Source organism: Channa argus, unplaced genomic scaffold (assembly GCF_033026475.1).
Source record: "Channa argus isolate prfri unplaced genomic scaffold, Channa argus male v1.0 Contig041, whole genome shotgun sequence".
NCBI lineage: Eukaryota > Metazoa > Chordata > Actinopteri > Anabantiformes > Channidae > Channa > Channa argus.
Window position 1 is genome coordinate 241,089 of NW_027125260.1, and position 18,757 is coordinate 259,845.

Consider the following 18,757-nt stretch of genomic DNA (forward strand, 5'->3'; position numbering starts at 1 on the left):
AATAAAGTAGCAAAACAGAAATGAAAGAACAAAATTTGATGAAAATATAGAACAATTTCTATGAATAAATAGGCAGTAACACCAGCTTGTGCTGGCCGTAAACCCAAACAAAAAAGCTTACAGCACCTGGTATTCCCAGGCGGTCTTCCTACCAAGTACTAACCAGGCCCGGCTCTATTTGGCTGCCGAGATCTGACAAGATCGGGCGCTTAGAGAGCGGTGTGGCCGTAAGCTGCATTTGACATCATCAACAGCTCTTAAAAACGCTGGAGAAGCAGAATGCATGACATTTGCTAAGAAGAAGATAAATGTGGCAAAGTACAAAGGACTATAACTGTACTGGTCTGTTACGCCCCTGTCTAGGGGCTCAGGGTGCAACATACAAAGATAAATTAGCATGTTCCCTCTCCGATCCCCAAACCAAAATCCAGGATCGAGATGTTCCAACAGAATGATATTTATTTTAAACGAAAGAAAGTGTCAAACAAAACATGACACTACAACTCAGGGCGAACCAAGGCCAACATAATAAACAAAATAAGCCATTTCCCATAGAAAGTGCTTGCTAGCCTGATAGAAAAAAAAACAAACCAAAAGACAGTTGCTAACCCTAACTCCCTAATGTGAAAACAGTCCAAAGAAAATGGCAGTTCACCCCTACAGATTTAATACTATTTACAAAATATACAATTTATAAACAAAACCACGGCACAAAACCTAACAATTCAAAAATGCTAAATAAGGTTTGGAAACCAAGAACAGCAAACAGGTGCTGATGCCAGAAAGAGCCTCGCTAGCTGTTGGGAACCGTACTTTTAAAACTCCAGGAAGTGTAGGATGGACCAATCAGCTTCCTGTACTGCCCCCCAATCCGGCCAATCAGGCAGGGCACCTATAAGAACAAGAAAATAAAAACAACACATATGGCCAGGACCGTAACATGGTCTACTAGTAATGAAGCACGATGGTTGGCAAACCAATAAAGTAGCAAAACAGCAATGAAAGAACAAAATTTGATGAAAATATAGAACAATTTCTATGAATAAATAGGCAGTAACACCAGCTTGTGCTGCCCGTAAACCCAAGCAAAGAAGCTTACAGCACCTGGTATTCCCAGGCGGTCTTCCTACCAAGTACTAACCAGGCCCGGCTCTATTTGGCTGCCGAGATCTGACGAGATCGGGCGCTTAGAGAGCGGTGTGGCCGTAAGCTGCATTTGACATCATCAACAGCTCTTAAAAACGCTGGAGAAGCAGAATGCATGACACTTGCTAAGAAGAAGATAAATGTGGCAAAGTACAAAGGACTATAACTGTACTGGTCTGTTACGCCCCTGTCTAGGGGCTCAGGGTGCAACATACAAAGATAAATTAGCATGTTCCCTCTCCGATCCCCAAACCAAAATCCAGGATCGAGATGTTCCAACAGAATGATATTTATTTTAAACGAAAGAAAGTGTCAAACAAAACATGACACTACAACTCAGGGCGAACCAAGGCCAACATAATAAACAAAATAAGCCATTTCCCACAGAAAGTGCTAGCTAGCCTGATAGAAATAAACAAACCAAAAGACAGTCGCTAACCCTAACTCCCTAATGTGAAAACAGTCCAAAGAAAATGGTAGTTCACCCCTACAGATTTAATACTATTTACAAAATATACAATTTATAAACAAAACCACGGCACAAAACCTAACAATTCAGAAATACTAAATAAGGTTTGGAAACCAAGAACAGCAAACAGGTGCTGATGCCAGAAAGAGCCTCGCTAGCTGTTGGGAACCGTACTTTTAAAACTCCAGGAAGTGTAGGATGGACCACTCAGCTTCCGGTACTGCCCCCCAATCCGGCCAATCAGGCAGGGCACCTATAAGAACATGAAAATAAAAACAACACATATGGCCAGGACCGTAACATGGTCTATTAGTAATGAAGCACGATGGTTGACAAACCAATAAAGTAGCAAAACAGCAATGAAAGAACAAAATTTGATGAAAATATAGAACAATTTCTATGAATAAATAGGCAGTAACACCAGCTTGTGCTGCCCGTAAACCCAAGCAAAAAAGCTTACAGCACCTGGTATTCCCAGGCGGTCTTCCTACCAAGTACTAACCAGGCCCGGCTCTATTTGGCTGCCGAGATCGGACGAGATCGGGCGCTTAGAGAGCGGTGTGGCCGTAAGCTGCATTTGACATCATCAACAGCTCTTAAAAACGCTGGAGAAGCAGAATGCATGACACTTGCTAAGAAGAAGATAAATGTGGCAAAGTACAAAGTACTATAACTGTACTGGTCTGTTACGCCCCTGTCTAGGGGGTCAGGGTGAAACATACAAAGATAAATTTGCATGTTCCCTCTCCGATCCTCAAACCAAAATCCAGGATTGAGATGTTCCAACAGAATGATATTTATTTTAAACGAAAGAAAGTGTCAAACAAAACATGACACTACAACTCAGGGCGAACCAAGGCCAACATAATAAACAAAATAAGCCATTTCCCACAGAAAGTGCTAGCTAGCCTGATAGAAAGAAACAAACCAAAAGACAGTCGCTAACCCTAACTCCCTAATGCGAAAACAAGAGAAAACAATCAAAAGAAAAATGGCAGTCCACCCCTACAGATTTAATACTATTTACAAAATATACAATTTATAAACAAAACCACGGCACAAAACCTAACAATTCAAAAATGCTAAATAAGGTTTGGAAACCAAGAACAGCAAACAGGTGCTGCTGCCAGAAAGAGCCTCGCTAGCTGTTGGGAACCGTACTTTTAAAACTCCAGGAAGTGTAGGATGGACCAATCAGCTTCCTGTACTTCCCCCAAATCCGGCCAATCAGGCAGGGCACCTATAAGAACAAGAAAATAAAAACAACACATATGGCCAGGACCGTAACATGGTCTACTAGTAATGAAGCACGATGGTTGACAAACCAATAAAGTAGCAAAACAGCAATGAAAGAACAAAATTTGATGAAAATATAGAACAATTTCTATGAATAAATAGGCAGTAACACCAGCTTGTGCTGCCCGTAAACCCAAGCAAAAAAGCTTACAGCACCTGGTATTCCCAGGCGGTCTTCCTACCAAGTACTAACCAGGCCCGGCCCTATTTGGCTGCTGAGATCGGACGAGATCGGGCGCTCAGAGAGCGGTGTGGCCGTAAGCTGCATTTGACATCATCAACAGCTCTTAAAAACGCTGGAGAAGCAGAATGCATGACACTTGCTAAGAAGAAGATAAATGTGGCAAAGTACAAAGTACTATAACTGTACTGGTCTGTTACGCCCCTGTCTAGGGGGTCAGGGTGAAACATACAAAGATAAATTTGCATGTTCCCTCTCCGATCCTCAAACCAAAATCCAGGATTGAGATGTTCCAACAGAATGATATTTATTTTAAACGAAAGAAAGTGTCAAACAAAACATGACACTACAACTCAGGGCGAACCAAGGCCAACATAATAAACAAAATAAGCCATTTCCCACAGAAAGTGCTAGCTAGCCTGATAGAAATAAACAAACCAAAAGATAGTCGCTAACCCTAACTCCCTAATGTGAAAACAAGAGAAAACAATCAAAAGAAAATGGCAGTCCACCCCTACAGATTTAATACTATTTACAAAATATACAATTTATAAACAAAACCACGGCACAAAACCTAACAATTCAAAACTGCTAAATAAGATTTGGAAACCAAGAACAGCAAACAGGTGCTGCTGCCAGAAAGAGCCTCGCTAGCTGTTGGGAACCGTACTTTTAAAACTCCAGGAAGTGTAGGATGGACCAATCGGCTTCCTGTACTTCCCCCAAATCCGGCCAATCAGGCAGGGCACCTATAAGAACAAGAAAATAAAAACAACACATATGGCCAGGACCGTAACATGGTCTACTAGTAATGAAGCACGATGGTTGACAAACCAATAAAGTAGCAAAACAGCAATGAAAGAACAAAATTTGATGAAAATATAGAACAATTTCTATGAATAAATAGGCAGTAAAACCAGCTTGAGCTGCCCGTAAACCCAAGCAAAAAAGCTTACAGCACCTGGTATTCCCAGGCGGTCTTCCTACCAAGTACTAACCAGGCCCGGCCCTATTTGGCTGCCGAGATCGGACGAGATCGGGCGCTTAGAGAGCGGTGTGGCCGTAACATGCATTTGACATCATCAACAGCTCTTAAAAACGCTAGAGAAGCAGAATGCATGACACTTGCTAAGAAGAAGATAAATGTGGCAAAGTACAAAGTACTATAACTGTACTGGTCTGTTACGCCCCTGTCTAGGGGGTCAGGGTGAAACATACAAAGATAAATTTGCATGTTCCCTCTCCGATCCCCAAACCAAAATCCAGGATTGAGATGTTCCAACAGAATGATATTTATTTTAAACGAAAGAAAGTGTCAAACAAAACATGACACTACAACTCAGGGCGAACCAAGGCCAACATAATAAACAAAATAAGCCATTTCCCACAGAAAGTGCTAGCTAGCCTGATAGAAATAAACAAACCAAAAGACAGTCGCTAACCCTAACTCCCTAATGTGAAAACAAGAGAAAACAATCAAAAGAAAAATGGCAGTCCACCCCTACAGATTTAATACTATTTACAAAATATACAATTTATAAACAAAACCACGGCACAAAACCTAACAATTCAAAAATGCTAAATAAGGTTTGGAAACCAAGAACAGCAAACAGGTGCTGATGCCAGAAAGAGCCTCGCTAGCTGTTGGGAACCATACTTTTAAAACTCCAGGAAGTGTAGGATGGACCAATCAGCTTCCTGTACTGCCCCCCAATCCAGCCAATCAGGCAGGGCACCTATAAGAACAAGAAAATAAAAACAACACATATGGCCAGGACCGTAACATGGTCTACTAGTAATGAAGCACGATGGTTGACAAACCAATAAAGTAGCAAAACAGCAATGAAAGAACAAAATTTGATGAAAATATAGAACAATTTCTATGAATAAATAGGCAGTAACACCAGCTTGTGCTGCCCGTAAACCCAAGCAAAAAAGCTTACAGCACCTGGTATTCCCAGGCGGTCTTCCTACCAAGTACTAACCAGGCCCGGCCGTATTTGGCTGCCGAGATCTGACGAGATCGGGCGCTCAGAGAGCGGTGTGGCCGGAAGCTGCATTTGACATCATCAACAGCTCTTAAAATCGCTGGAGAAGCAGAATGCATGACACTTGCTAAGAAGAAGATAAATGTGGCAAAGTACAAAGTACTATAACTGTACTGGTCTGTTACGCCCCTGTCTAGGGGGTCAGGGTGCAACATACAAAGATAAATTAGCATGTTCCCTCTCCGATCCCCAAACCAAAATCCAGAATCGAGATGTTCCAACAGAATGATATTTATTTTAAACGAAAGAAAGTGTCAAACAAAACATGACACTACAACTCAGGGCGAACCAAGGCCAACATAATAAACAAAATAAGCCATTTCCCACAGAAAGTGCTAGCTAGCCTGATAGAAATAAACAAACCAAAAGATAGTCGCTAACCCTAACTCCCTATAATGTGAAAACAAGAGAAAACAATCAAAAGAAAAATGGCAGTCCACCCCTACAGATTTAATACTATTTACAAAATATACAATTTATAAACAAAACCACGGCACAAAACCTAACAATTCAAAAATGCTAAATAAGATTTGGAAACTAAGAACAGCAAACAGGTGCTGCTGCCAGAAAGAGCCTCGCTAGCTGTTGGGAACCGTACTTTTAAAACTCCAGGAAGTGTAGGATGGACCAATCAGCTTCCTGTACTTCCCCCAAATCCGGCCAATCAGGCAGGGCACCTATAAGAACAAGAAAATAAAAACAACACATATGGCCATGACCGTAACATGGTCTACTAGTAATGAAGCACGATGGTTGACAAACCAATAAAGTAGCAAAACAGCAATGAAAGAACAAAATTTGATGAAAATATAGAACAATTTCTATGAATAAATAGGCAGTAACACCAGCTTGAGCTGCCCGTAAACCCAAGCAAAAAAGCTTACAGCACCTGGTATTCCCAGGCGGTCTTCCTACCAAGTACTAACCAGGCCCGGCTCTATTTGGCTGCCGAGATCGGACGAGATCGGGCGCTTAGAGAGCGGGCGCTTAGAGAGCGGTGTGGCCGTAAGCTGCATTTGACATCATCAACAGCTCTTAAAAACGCTAGAGAAGCAGAATGCATGACACTTGCTAAGAAGAAGATAAATGTGGCAAAGTACAAAGTACTATAACTGTACTGGTCTGTTACGCCCCTGTCTAGGGGGTCAGGGTGAAACATACAAAGATAAATTAGCATGTTCCCTCTCCGATCCCCAAACCAAAATCCAGGATCGAGATGTTCCAACAGAATGATATTTATTTTAAACGAAAGAAAGTGTCAAACAAAACATGACACTACAACTCAGGGTGAACCAAGGCCAACATAATAAACAAAATAAGCCATTTCCCACAGAAAGTGCTAGCTAGCCTGATAGAAATAAACAAACCAAAAGACAGTCGCTAACCCTAACTCCCTAATGTGAAAACAAGAGAAAACAATCAAAAGAAAATGGCAGTCCACCCCTACAGATTTAATACTATTTACAAAATATATAATTTATAAACAAAACCACGGCACAAAACCTAACAATTCAAAAATGCTAAATAAGGTTTGGAAAGCAAGAACAGCAAACAGGTGCTGCTGCCAGAAAGAGCCTCGCTAGCTGTTGGGAACCGTACTTTTAAAACTCCAGGAAGTGTAGGATGGACCAATCAGCTTCCTGTACTTCCCCCAAATCCGGCCAATCAGGCAGGGCACGTATAAGAACAAGAAAATAAAAACAACACATATGGCCAGGACCGTAACATGGTCTACTAGTAATGAAGCACGATGGTTGACAAACCAATAAAGTAGCAAAACAGCAATGAAAGAACAAAATTTGATGAAAATATAGAACAATTTCTATGAATAAATAGGCAGTAACACCAGCTTGTGCTGCCCGTAAACCCAAGCAAAAAAGCTTACAGCACCTGGTATTCCCAGGCGGTCTTCCTACCAAGTACTAACCAGGCCCGGCTCTATTTGGCTGCCGAGATCGGACGAGATCGGGCGCTTAGAGAGCGGTGTGGCCGTAAGCTGCATTTGACATCATCAACAGCTCTTAAAAACGCTGGAGAAGCAGAATGCATGACACTTGCTAAGAAGAAGATAAATGTGGCAAAGTACAAAGGACTATAACTGTACTGGTCTGTTACGCCCCTGTCTAGGGGCTCAGGGTGCAACATACAAAGATAAATTAGCATGTTCCCTCTCCGATCCCCAAACCAAAATCCAGGATCGAGATGTTCCAACAGAATGATATTTATTTTAAACGAAAGAAAGTGTCAAACAAAACAAAACACTACAACTCAGGGCGAACCAAGGCCAACATAATAAACAAAATAAGCCATTTCCCACAGAAAGTGCTAGCTAGCCTGATAGAAATAAACAAACCAAAAGACAGTCGCTAACCCTAACTCCCTAATGTGAAAACAGTCCAAAGAAAATGCCAGTTCACCCCTACAGATTTAATACTATTTACAAAATATACAATTTATAAACAAAACCACGGCACAAAACCTAACAATTCAAAAATGCTAAATAAGGTTTGGAAACCAAGAACAGCAAACAGGTGCTGATGCCAGAAAGAGCCTCGCTAGCTGTTGGGAACCGTACTTTTAAAACTCCAGCAGGTGTAGGATGGACCAATCAGCTTCCTGTACTGCCCCCCAATCCGGTCAATCAGGCAGGGCACCTATAAGAACAAGAAAATAAAAACAACACATATGGCCAGGACCGTAACATGGTCTATTAGTAATGAAGCACGATGGGTGACAAACCAATAAAGTAGCAAAACAGCAATGAAAGAACAAAATTTGATGAAAATATAGAACAATTTCTATGAATAAATAGGCAGTAACACCAGCTTGTGCTGCCCGTAAACCCAAGCAAAAAAGCTTACAGCACCTGGTATTCCCAGGCGGTCTTCCTACCAAGTACTAACCAGGCCCGGCTCTATTTGGCTGCCGAGATCTGACGAGATCGGGCGCTTAGAGAGCGGTGTGGCCGTAAGCTGCATTTGACATCATCAACAGCTCTTAAAAACGCTGGAGAAGCAGAATGCATGACACTTGCTAAGAAGAAGATAAATGTGGCAAAGTACAAAGGACTATAACTGTACTGGTCTGTTACGCCCCTGTCTAGGGGCTCAGGGTGCAACATACAAAGATAAATTAGCATGTTCCCTCTCCGATCCCCAAACCAAAATCCAGGATCGAGATGTTCCAACAGAATGATATTTATTTTAAACGAAAGAAAGTGTCAAACAAAACATGACACTACAACTCAGGGCGAACCAAGGCCAACATAATAAACAAAATAAGCCATTTCCCACAGAAAGTGGTAGCTAGTCTGATAGAAAAAAAAACAAACCAAAAGACAGTTGCTAACCCTAACTCCCTAATGTGAAAACAGTCCAAAGAAAATGGCAGTTCACCCCTACAGATTTAATACTATTTACAAAATATACAATTTATAAACAAAACCACGGCACAAAACCTAACAATTCAAAAATGCTAAATAAGGTTTGGAAACCAAGAACAGCAAACAGGTGCTGATGCCAGAAAGAGCCTCGCTAGCTGTTGGGAACCGTACTTTTAAAACTCCAGGAAGTGTAGGATGGACCAATCAGCTTCCTGTACTGCCCCCCAATCCGGCCAATCAGGCAGGGCACCTATAAGAACAAGAAAATAAAAACAACACATATGGCCAGGACCGTAACATGGTCTACTAGTAATGAAGCACGATGGTTGGCAAACCAATAAAGTAGCAAAACAGCAATGAAAGAACAAAATTTGATGAAAATATAGAACAATTTCTATGAATAAATAGGCAGTAACACCAGCTTGTGCTGCCCGTAAACCCAAGCAAAAAAGCTTACAGCACCTGGTATTCCCAGGCGGTCTTCCTACCAAGTACTAACCAGGCCCGGCTCTATTTGGCTGCCGAGATCGGACGAGATCGGGCGCTTAGAGAGCGGTGTGGCCGTAAGCTGCATTTGACATCATCAACAGCTCTTAAAAACGCTGGAGAAGCAGAATGCATGACACTTGCTAAGAAGAAGATAAATGTGGCAACGTACAAAGTACTATAACTGTACTGGTCTGTTACGCCCCTGTCTAGGGGGTCAGGGTGCAACATACAAAGATAAATTAGCATGTTCCCTCTCCGATCCCCAAACCAAAATCCAGGATCGAGATGTTCCAACAGAATGATATTTATTTTAAACGAAAGAAAGTGTCAAACAAAACATGACACTACAACTCAGGGCGAACCAAGGCCAACATAATAAACAAAATAAGCCATTTCCCACAGAAAGTGCTAGCTAGCCTGATAGAAATAAACAAACCAAAAGACAGTCGCTAACCCTAACTCCCTAATGTGAAAACAGTCCAAAGAAAATGGCAGTTCACCCCTACAGATTTAATACTATTTACAAAATATACAATTTATAAACAAAACCACGGCACAAAACCTAACAATTCAAAAATGCTAAATAAGGTTTGGAAACCAAGAACAGCAAACAGGTGCTGATGCCAGAAAGAGCCTCGCTAGCTGTTGGGAACCGTACTTTTAAAACTCCAGGAAGTGTAGGATGGACCACTCAGCTTCCTGTACTGCCCCCCAATCCGGCCAATCAGGCAGGGCACCTATAAGAACAAGAAAATAAAAACAACACATATGGCCAGGACCGTAACATGGTCTATTAGTAATGAAGCACGATGGTTGGCAAACCAATAAAGTAGCAAAACAGCAATGAAAGAACAAAATTTGATGAAAATATAGAACAATTTCTATGAATAAATAGGCAGTAACACCAGCTTGTGCTGCCCGTAAACCCAAGCAAAAAAGCTTACAGCACCTGGTATTCCCAGGCGGTCTTCCTACCAAGTACTAACCAGGCCCGGCTCTATTTGGCTGCCGAGATCGGACGAGATCGGGCGCTTAGAGAGCGGTGTGGCCGTAAGCTGCATTTGACATCATCAACAGCTCTTAAAAACGCTGGAGAAGCAGAATGCATGACACTTGCTAAGAAGAAGATAAATGTGGCAAAGTACAAAGTACTATAACTGTACTGGTCTGTTACGCCCCTGTCTAGGGGGTCAGGGTGCCACATACAAAGATAAATTAGCATGTTCCCTCTCCGATCCCCAAACCAAAATCCAGGATCGAGATGTTCCAACAGAATGATATTTATTTTAAACGAAAGAAAGTGTCAAACAAAACATGACACTACAACTCAGGGCGAACCAAGGCCAACATAATAAACAAAATAAGGCATTTCCCACAGAAAGTGCTAGCTAGCCTGATAGAAATAAACAAACCAAAAGACAGTCGCTAACCCTAACTCCCTAATGTGAAAACAGTCCAAAGAAAATGGCAGTTCACCCCTACAGATTTAATACTATTTACAAAATATACAATTTATAAACAAAACCACGGCACAAAACCTAACAATTCAAAAATGCTAAATAAGGTTTGGAAACCAAGAACAGCAAACAGGTGCTGCTGCCAGAAAGAGCCTCGCTAGCTGTTGGGAACCGTACTTTTAAAACTCCAGGAAGTGTAGGATGGACCAATCAGCTTCCTGTACTGCCCCCCAATCCGGCCAATCAGGCAGGGCACCTATAAGAACAAGAAAATAAAAACAACACATATGGCCAGGACCGTAACATGGTCTATTAGTAATGAAGCACGATGGTTGACAAACCAATCAAGTAGCAAAACAGCAATGAAAGAACAAAATTTGATGAAAATATAGAACAATTTCTATGAATAAATAGGCAGTAACACCAGCTTGTGCTGCCCGTAAACCCAAGCAAAGAAGCTTACAGCACGTGGTATTCCCAGGCGGTCTTCCTACCAAGTACTAACAAGGCCCGGCTCTATTTGGCTGCCGAGATCAGACGGGATCGGGCGCTTAGAGAGCAGTGTGGCCGTAAGCTGCATTTGACATCATCAACAGCTCTCAAAAACGCTGGAGAAGCAGAATGCATGACCCTTGCTAAGAAGAAGATAAATGTGGCAAAGTACAAAGTACTATAACTGTACTGGTCTGTTACGCCCCTGTCTAGGGGGTCAGGGTGGAACATACAAAGATAAATTAGCATGTTCCCTCTCCGATCCCCAAACCAAAATCCAGGATCGAGATGTTCCAACAGAATGATAGTTATTTTAAACGAAAGAAAGTGTCAAACAAAACATGACACTACAACTCAGGGCGAACCAAGGCCAACATAATAAACAAAATAAGCCATTTCCCACAGAAAGTGCTAGCTAGCCTGATAGAAATAAACAAACCAAAAGACAGTCGCTAACCCTAACTCCCTAATGTGAAAACAAGAGAAAACAATCAAAAGAAAATGGCAGTCCACCCCTACAGATTTAATACTATTTACAAAATATACAATTTATAAACAAAACCACGGCACAAAACCTAACAATTCAAAAATGCTAAATAAGGTTTGGAAAGCAAGAACAGCAAACAGGTGCTGCTGCCAGAAAGAGCCTCGCTAGCTGTTGGGAACCGTACTTTTAAAACTCCAGGAAGTGTAGGATGGACCAATCAGCTTCCTGTACTTCCCACAAATCCGGCCAATCAGGCAGGGCACCTATAAGAACAACAAAATAAAAACAACACATATGGCCAGGACCGTAACATGGTCTACTAGTAATGAAGCAAGATGGTTGACAAACCAATAAAGTAGCAAAACAGAAATGAAAGAACAAAATTTGATGAAAATATAGAACAATTTCTATGAATAAATAGGCAGTAACACCAGCTTGTGCTGGCCGTAAACCCAAACAAAAAAGCTTACAGCACCTGGTATTCCCAGGCGGTCTTCTTACCAAGTACTAACCAGGCCCGGCTCTATTTGGCTGCCGAGATCTGACAAGATCGGGCGCTTAGAGAGCGGTGTGGCCGTAAGCTGCATTTGACATCATCAACAGCTCTTAAAAACGCTGGAGAAGCAGAATGCATGACACTTGCTAAGAAGAAGATAAATGTGGCAAAGTACAAAGGACTATAACTGTACTGGTCTGTTACGCCCCTGTCTAGGGGCTCAGGGTGCAACATACAAAGATAAATTAGCATGTTCCCTCTCCGATCCCCAAACCAAAATCCAGGATCGAGATGTTCCAACAGAATGATATTTATTTTAAACGAAAGAAAGTGTCAAACAAAACATGACACTACAACTCAGGGCGAACCAAGGCCAACATAATAAACAAAATAAGCCATTTCCCATAGAAAGTGCTTGCTAGCCTGATAGAAAAAAAAACAAACCAAAAGACAGTTGCTAACCCTAACTCCCTAATGTGAAAACAGTCCAAAGAAAATGGCAGTTCACCCCTACAGATTTAATACTATTTACAAAATATACAATTTATAAACAAAACCACGGCACAAAACCTAACAATTCAAAAATGCTAAATAAGGTTTGGAAACCAAGAACAGCAAACAGGTGCTGATGCCAGAAAGAGCCTCGCTAGCTGTTGGGAACCGTACTTTTAAAACTCCAGGAAGTGTAGGATGGACCAATCAGCTTCCTGTACTGCCCCCCAATCCGGCCAATCAGGCAGGGCACCTATAAGAACAAGAAAATAAAAACAACACATATGGCCAGGACCGTAACATGGTCTACTAGTAATGAAGCACGATGGTTGGCAAACCAATAAAGTAGCAAAACAGCAATGAAAGAACAAAATTTGATGAAAATATAGAACAATTTCTATGAATAAATAGGCAGTAACACCAGCTTGTGCTGCCCGTAAACCCAAGCAAAGAAGCTTACAGCACCTGGTATTCCCAGGCGGTCTTCCTACCAAGTACTAACCAGGCCCGGCTCTATTTGGCTGCCGAGATCTGACGAGATCGGGCGCTTAGAGAGCGGTGTGGCCGTAAGCTGCATTTGACATCATCAACAGCTCTTAAAAACGCTGGAGAAGCAGAATGCATGACACTTGCTAAGAAGAAGATAAATGTGGCAAAGTACAAAGGACTATAACTGTACTGGTCTGTTACGCCCCTGTCTAGGGGCTCAGGGTGCAACATACAAAGATAAATTAGCATGTTCCCTCTCCGATCCCCAAACCAAAATCCAGGATCGAGATGTTCCAACAGAATGATATTTATTTTAAACGAAAGAAAGTGTCAAACAAAACATGACACTACAACTCAGGGCGAACCAAGGCCAACATAATAAACAAAATAAGCCATTTCCCACAGAAAGTGCTAGCTAGCCTGATAGAAATAAACAAACCAAAAGACAGTCGCTAACCCTAACTCCCTAATGTGAAAACAGTCCAAAGAAAATGGCAGTTCATCCCTACAGATTTAATACTATTTACAAAATATACAATTTATAAACAAAACCACGGCACAAAACCTAACAATTCAAAAATGCTAAATAAGGTTTGGAAACCAAGAACAGCAAACAGGTGCTGATGCCAGAAAGAGCCTCGCTAGCTGTTGGGAACCGTACTTTTAACACTCCAGGAAGTGTAGGATGGACCAATCAGCTTCCTGTACTGCCCCCCAATCCAGCCAATCAGGCAGGGCACCTATAAGAACAAGAAAATAAAAACAACACATATGGCCAGGACCGTAACATGGTCTACTAGTAATGAAGCACGATGGTTGGCAAACCAATAAAGTAGCAAAACAGCAATGAAAGAACAAAATTTGATGAAAATATAGAACAATTTCTATGAATAAATAGGCAGTAACACCAGCTTGTGCTGCCCGTAAACCCAAGCAAAGAAGCTTACAGCACCTGGTATTCCCAGGCGGTCTTCCTACCAAGTACTAACAAGGCCCGGCCCTATTTGGCTGCCGAGATCGGACGGGATCGGGCGCTTAGAGAGCAGTGTGGCCATAAGCTGCATTTGACATCATCAACAGCTCTCAAAAACGCTGGAGAAGCAGAATGCATGACACTTGCTAAGAAGAAGATAAATGTGGCAAAGTACAAAGTACTATAACTGTACTGGTCTGTTACGCCCCTGTCTAGGGGGTCAGGGTGCAACATACAAAGATAAATTAGCATGTTCCCTCTCCGATCCCCAAACCAAAATCCAGGATCGAGATGTTCCAACAGAATGATATTTATTTTAAACGAAAGAAAGTGTCAAACAAAACATGACACTACAACTCAGGGCGAACCAAGGCCAACATAATAAACAAAATAAGCCATTTCCCACAGAAAGTGCTAGCTAGCCTGATAGAAATAAACAAACCAAAAGACAGTCGCTAACCCTAACTCCCTAATGTGAAAACAGTCCAAAGAAAATGGTAGTTCACCCCTACAGATTTAATACTATTTACAAAATATACAATTTATAAAAAAAACCACGGCACAAAACCTAACAATTCAGAAATACTAAATAAGGTTTGGAAACCAAGAACAGCAAACAGGTGCTGATGCCAGAAAGAGCCTCGCTAGCTGTTGGGAACCGTACTTTTAAAACTCCAGGAAGTGTAGGATGGACCACTCAGCTTCCGGTACTGCCCCCCAATCCGGCCAATCAGGCAGGGCACCTATAAGAACATGAAAATAAAAACAACACATATGGCCAGGACCGTAACATGGTCTATTAGTAATGAAGCACGATGGTTGACAAACCAATAAAGTAGCAAAACAGCAATGAAAGAACAAAATTTGATGAAAATATAGAACAATTTCTATGAATAAATAGGCAGTAACACCAGCTTGTGCTGCCCGTAAACCCAAGCAAAAAAGCTTACAGCAACTGGTATTCCCAGGCGGTCTTCCTACCAAGTACTAACCAGGCCCGGCTCTATTTGGCTGCCGAGATCGGACGAGATCGGGCGCTTAGAGAGCGGTGTGGCCGTAAGCTGCATTTGACATCATCAACAGCTCTTAAAAACGCTAGAGAAGCAGAATGCATGACACTTGCTAAGAAGAAGATAAATGTGGCAAAGTACAAAGTACTATAACTGTACTGGTCTGTTACGCCCCTGTCTAGGGGGTCAGGGTGAAACATACAAAGATAAATTTGCATGTTCCCTCTCCGATCCTCAAACCAAAATCCAGGATTGAGATGTTCCAACAGAATGATATTTATTTTAAACGAAAGAAAGTGTCAAACAAAACATGACACTACAACTCAGGGCGAACCAAGGCCAACATAATAAACAAAATAAGCCATTTCCCACAGAAAGTGCTAGCTAGCCTGATAGAAAGAAACAAACCAAAAGACAGTCGCTAACCCTAACTCCCTAATGCGAAAACAAGAGAAAACAATCAAAAGAAAAATGGCAGTCCACCCCTACAGATTTAATACTATTTACAAAATATACAATTTATAAACAAAACCACGGCACAAAACCTAACAATTCAAAAATGCTAAATAAGGTTTGGAAACCAAGAACAGCAAACAGGTGCTGCTGCCAGAAAGAGCCTCGCTAGCTGTTGGGAACCGTACTTTTAAAACTCCAGGAAGTGTAGGATGGACCAATCAGCTTCCTGTACTTCCCCCAAATCCGGCCAATGAGGCAGGGCACCTATAAGAACAAGAAAATAAAAACAACACATATGGCCAGGACCGTAACATGGTCTACTAGTAATGAAGCACGATGGTTGACAAACCAATAAAGTAGCAAAACAGCAATGAAAGAACAAAATTTGATGAAAATATAGAACAATTTCTATGAATAAATAGGCAGTAACACCAGCTTGTGCTGCCCGTAAACCCAAGCAAAAAAGCTTACAGCACCTGGTATTCCCAGGCGGTCTTCCTACCAAGTACTAACCAGGCCCGGCCCTATTTGGCTGCTGAGATCGGACGAGATCGGGCGCTCAGAGAGCGGTGTGGCCGTAAGCTGCATTTGACATCATCAACAGCTCTTAAAAACGCTGGAGAAGCAGAATGCATGACACTTGCTAAGAAGAAGATAAATGTGGCAAAGTACAAAGTACTATAACTGTACTGGTCTGTTACGCCCCTGTCTAGGGGGTCAGGGTGAAACATACAAAGATAAATTTGCATGTTCCCTCTCCGATCCTCAAACCAAAATCCAGGATTGAGATGTTCCAACAGAATGATATTTATTTTAAACGAAAGAAAGTGTCAAACAAAACATGACACTACAACTCAGGGCGAACCAAGGCCAACATAATAAACAAAATAAGCCATTTCCCACAGAAAGTGCTAGCTAGCCTGATAGAAATAAACAAACCAAAAGATAGTCGCTAACCCTAACTCCCTAATGTGAAAACAAGAGAAAACAATCAAAAGAAAATGGCAGTCCACCCCTACAGATTTAATACTATTTACAAAATATACAATTTATAAACAAAACCACGGCACAAAACCTAACAATTCAAAACTGCTAAATAAGATTTGGAAACCAAGAACAGCAAACAGGTGCTGCTGCCAGAAAGAGCCTCGCTAGCTGTTGGGAACCGTACTTTTAAAACTCCAGGAAGTGTAGGATGGACCAATCGGCTTCCTGTACTTCCCCCAAATCCGGCCAATCAGGCAGGGCACCTATAAGAACAAGAAAATAAAAACAACACATATGGCCAGGACCGTAACATGGTCTACTAGTAATGAAGCACGATGGTTGACAAACCAATAAAGTAGCAAAACAGCAATGAAAGAACAAAATTTGATGAAAATATAGAACAATTTCTATGAATAAATAGGCAGTAAAACCAGCTTGAGCTGCCCGTAAACCCAAGCAAAAAAGCTTACAGCACCTGGTATTCCCAGGCGGTCTTCCTACCAAGTACTAACCAGGCCCGGCCCTATTTGGCTGCCGAGATCGGACGAGATCGGGCGCTTAGAGAGCGGTGTGGCCGTAACATGCATTTGACATCATCAACAGCTCTTAAAAACGCTAGAGAAGCAGAATGCATGACACTTGCTAAGAAGAAGATAAATGTGGCAAAGTACAAAGTACTATAACTGTACTGGTCTGTTACGCCCCTGTCTAGGGGGTCAGGGTGAAACATACAAAGATAAATTTGCATGTTCCCTCTCCGATCCCCAAACCAAAATCCAGGATTGAGATGTTCCAACAGAATGATATTTATTTTAAACGAAAGAAAGTGTCAAACAAAACATGACACTACAACTCAGGGCGAACCAAGGCCAACATAATAAACAAAATAAGCCATTTCCCACAGAAAGTGCTAGCTAGCCTGATAGAAATAAACAAACCAAAAGACAGTCGCTAACCCTAACTCCCTAATGTGAAAACAAGAGAAAACAATCAAAAGAAAAATGGCAGTCCACCCCTACAGATTTAATACTATTTACAAAATATACAATTTATAAACAAAACCACGGCACAAAACCTAACAATTCAAAAATGCTAAATAAGATTTGGAAACTAAGAACAGCAAACAGGTGCTGCTGCCAGAAAGAGCCTCGCTAGCTGTTGGGAACCGTACTTTTAAAACTCCAGGAAGTGTAGGATGGACCAATCAGCTTCCTGTACTTCCCCCAAATCCGGCCAATCAGGCAGGGCACCTATAAGAACAACAAAATAAAAACAACACATATGGCCAGGACCGTAACATGGTCTACTAGTAATGAAGCAAGATGGTTGACAAACCAATAAAGTAGCAAAACAGAAATGAAAGAACAAAATTTGATGAAAATATAGAACAATTTCTATGAATAAATAGGCAGTAACACCAGCTTGTGCTGGCCGTAAACCCAAACAAAAAAGCTTACAGCACCTGGTATTCCCAGGCGGTCTTCCTACCAAGTACTAACCAGGCCCGGCTCTATTTGGCTGCCGAGATCTGACAAGATCGGGCGCTTAGAGAGCGGTGTGGCCGTAAGCTGCATTTGACATCATCAACAGCTCTTAAAAACGCTGGAGAAGCAGAATGCATGACACTTGCTAAGAAGAAGATAAATGTGGCAAAGTACAAAGGACTATAACTGTACTGGTCTGTTACGCCCCTGTCTAGGGGCTCAGGGTGCAACATACAAAGATAAATTAGCATGTTCCCTCTCCGATCCCCAAACCAAAATCCAGGATCGAGATGTTCCAACAGAATGATATTTATTTTAAACGAAAGAAAGTGTCAAACAAAACATGACACTACAACTCAGGGCGAACCAAGGCCAACATAATAAACAAAATAAGCCATTTCCCATAGAAAGTGCTTGCTAGCCTGATAGAAAAAAAAACAAACCAAAAGACAGTTGCTAACCCTAACTCCCTAATGTGAAAACAGTCCAAAGAAAATGGCAGTTCACCCCTACAGATTTAATACTATTTACAAAATATACAATTTATAAACAAAACCACGGCACAAAACCTAACAATTCAAAAATGCTAAATAAGGTTTGGAAACCAAGAACAGCAAACAGGTGCTAATGCCAGAAAGAGCCTCGCTAGCTGTTGGGAACCGTACTTTTAAAACTCCAGGAAGTGTAGGATGGACCAATCAGCTTCCTGTACTGCCCCCCAATCCGGCCAATCAGGCAGGGCACCTATAAGAACAAGAAAATAAAAACAACACATATGGCCAGGACCGTAACATGGTCTACTAGTAATGAAGCACGATGGTTGGCAAACCAATAAAGTAGCAAAACAGCAATGAAAGAACAAAATTTGATGAAAATATAGAACAATTTCTATGAATAAATAGGCAGTAACACCAGCTTGTGCT

The 18,757-nt window shown here is 41.6% G+C and overlaps 19 pseudogenes; all 19 read right to left on the bottom strand.

Annotated features, from left to right (window-relative positions):
* Positions 1 to 114: 114 nt before the first annotated feature.
* LOC137118595 (5S ribosomal RNA) lies at positions 115 to 233 on the bottom strand (annotated as a pseudogene).
* An 859-nt stretch (positions 234 to 1,092) lies between these two features.
* LOC137118523 (5S ribosomal RNA) lies at positions 1,093 to 1,211 on the bottom strand (annotated as a pseudogene).
* An 857-nt stretch (positions 1,212 to 2,068) lies between these two features.
* On the bottom strand, positions 2,069 to 2,187 carry LOC137118498 (5S ribosomal RNA; annotated as a pseudogene).
* An 868-nt stretch (positions 2,188 to 3,055) lies between these two features.
* LOC137118676 (5S ribosomal RNA) lies at positions 3,056 to 3,174 on the bottom strand (annotated as a pseudogene).
* An 867-nt stretch (positions 3,175 to 4,041) lies between these two features.
* On the bottom strand, positions 4,042 to 4,160 carry LOC137118648 (5S ribosomal RNA; annotated as a pseudogene).
* Positions 4,161 to 5,028: 868 nt separating this feature from the next.
* Positions 5,029 to 5,147, bottom strand: LOC137118762 (5S ribosomal RNA; annotated as a pseudogene).
* An 870-nt stretch (positions 5,148 to 6,017) lies between these two features.
* On the bottom strand, positions 6,018 to 6,151 carry LOC137118751 (5S ribosomal RNA; annotated as a pseudogene).
* An 867-nt stretch (positions 6,152 to 7,018) lies between these two features.
* LOC137118499 (5S ribosomal RNA) lies at positions 7,019 to 7,137 on the bottom strand (annotated as a pseudogene).
* An 857-nt stretch (positions 7,138 to 7,994) lies between these two features.
* On the bottom strand, positions 7,995 to 8,113 carry LOC137118524 (5S ribosomal RNA; annotated as a pseudogene).
* Positions 8,114 to 8,972: 859 nt separating this feature from the next.
* On the bottom strand, positions 8,973 to 9,091 carry LOC137118500 (5S ribosomal RNA; annotated as a pseudogene).
* An 857-nt stretch (positions 9,092 to 9,948) lies between these two features.
* LOC137118501 (5S ribosomal RNA) lies at positions 9,949 to 10,067 on the bottom strand (annotated as a pseudogene).
* Positions 10,068 to 10,924: 857 nt separating this feature from the next.
* LOC137118760 (5S ribosomal RNA) lies at positions 10,925 to 11,043 on the bottom strand (annotated as a pseudogene).
* Positions 11,044 to 11,910: 867 nt separating this feature from the next.
* Positions 11,911 to 12,029, bottom strand: LOC137118691 (5S ribosomal RNA; annotated as a pseudogene).
* Positions 12,030 to 12,888: 859 nt separating this feature from the next.
* Positions 12,889 to 13,007, bottom strand: LOC137118525 (5S ribosomal RNA; annotated as a pseudogene).
* Positions 13,008 to 13,864: 857 nt separating this feature from the next.
* Positions 13,865 to 13,983, bottom strand: LOC137118698 (5S ribosomal RNA; annotated as a pseudogene).
* An 857-nt stretch (positions 13,984 to 14,840) lies between these two features.
* Positions 14,841 to 14,959, bottom strand: LOC137118614 (5S ribosomal RNA; annotated as a pseudogene).
* An 868-nt stretch (positions 14,960 to 15,827) lies between these two features.
* LOC137118677 (5S ribosomal RNA) lies at positions 15,828 to 15,946 on the bottom strand (annotated as a pseudogene).
* An 867-nt stretch (positions 15,947 to 16,813) lies between these two features.
* LOC137118649 (5S ribosomal RNA) lies at positions 16,814 to 16,932 on the bottom strand (annotated as a pseudogene).
* Positions 16,933 to 17,800: 868 nt separating this feature from the next.
* Positions 17,801 to 17,919, bottom strand: LOC137118596 (5S ribosomal RNA; annotated as a pseudogene).
* Between the last annotated feature and the right edge of the window lie 838 nt (positions 17,920 to 18,757).